The sequence below is a fragment of the Solanum dulcamara genome, chromosome 8 (assembly GCF_947179165.1).
Source record: "Solanum dulcamara chromosome 8, daSolDulc1.2, whole genome shotgun sequence".
Lineage (NCBI taxonomy): Eukaryota > Viridiplantae > Streptophyta > Magnoliopsida > Solanales > Solanaceae > Solanum > Solanum dulcamara.
Window position 1 is genome coordinate 5,349,502 of NC_077244.1, and position 1,395 is coordinate 5,350,896.

At 46.2% G+C, this 1,395-nt stretch overlaps 1 non-coding gene across 1 annotated transcript; it reads right to left on the reverse strand.

Annotated features, from left to right (window-relative positions):
• Positions 1-830: 830 nt before the first annotated feature.
• On the reverse strand, positions 831-904 carry TRNAM-CAU (transfer RNA methionine (anticodon CAU)). Its single transcript has one exon. It is a non-coding gene; the product is annotated as a tRNA-Met (tRNA).
• Positions 905-1,395: the final 491 nt, after the last annotated feature.

The following is a 1,395-nucleotide window of genomic DNA, read 5'->3' on the forward strand; positions in this document are numbered from 1 at the left end:
TAAACTCACACAGAAAAAAGGAAGTGAGTTAGACAAAAATAAAAGCAACTTGGACAAAAAAAGAAGTGGGTCTCCTTGAAGAACGGAGTCTAGGGTAAAGAAAGAAAGCGTAGATCGAGTTCTGGGCTAAGGTTACCGTGGAAGAGACCAAGGAAGAGTAAGATAGATTTAGGTCCGGCAGGCTCGTGGGAATTGCTTCCATCACTAACCAGTTCAGCGGTATCTAATAAGTTTTACCTACTATTGGATTTGAACCAACGACTCCCGCCGTATGAAAGCAGTACGCTAAGAAGAAATTCTCACATGTCCCTTTCGTTATTACAACCTTCCTTTTTGATGTCAAAGACCAGAAGCTACGCGCCTGGGAGAGCCGCCGACTCCAACTACCGTCCATGTACGGAGTAGGGGCATTGCTGATTGCACCTGATGAATCGCACACGTAAGCACTCATAGTGCAGGCTGTCACCCACGGGCACCATCGGAGATCCTATTTTCTTTAGTAAAGAGCCCCTGTTCTTTTCTCTTTTTTTAGGGGCAAGTTCATTTTCACGGCAGTCGCTATAGAATATCGACTTAGTCTTAGTTCAGGGTTGGTTTGCCTTCTCATCCAGCTTGAGATCGGCCAGATGGGCGTTCGACCTGCCTTGATTGCCTAGCTAATGCTACCGTCGCAAGCAACCTGGTGCCGCTTTAGGTTAGGGAGCTGGACGCGGTGGAGCGGTGAAATGCGTAGAGATCGGAAAGAACACCAACGGCGAAAGCACTCTGCTGGGGAAAGAGAGGAGAGCAGAACTTTACTTCTCTGCTGAGGCATAAGCGTTCCACTGATTAGGCGGGGACAGGATTCGAACCTGCAATCTTCAGGTCATGAGCCTGATGAGTTGACCAATTCCTCTACCCCGCTTCTTTCCCTTCTCTTTCGAACTCCGAAAACCAAGGTTCGACTTGCATGTGCAGCGGAGCAACCCGCCAACCTTCCTCCCAGCCCTGGCTGGCCAACCGTGCCAAATTCCAAAATAAAAGGAAAGGGATGCTTGTACGCACATTAGATTTGCTAACTCAATTGATCCTACTGTATCTAGATCAGGGTTCACCGAGCCTCTCTCCGAGACAGTGCGCTGTTAATACGAATAAGAGAAACTCTGTTATAGCCATTTCTGTACATTCAATGTACTCTACGGATAGAGGAATACATAGAGTTGAATAGCATTTCGAGGATTATAATATGGTCCTATTGATTCAATCTTTATGCTTGGCACGTGATGCTGGGATCTTGGGTCGAGACGGGTGATATTTTAGTAGGTAAATTAACACCCCAGGTCGTGAAAGAATCTTCGTATGCCCCGAAAGAAAAAAGAAAGAGATTTTTTTGAGAAAAGAAATTCTGCCTTTTGT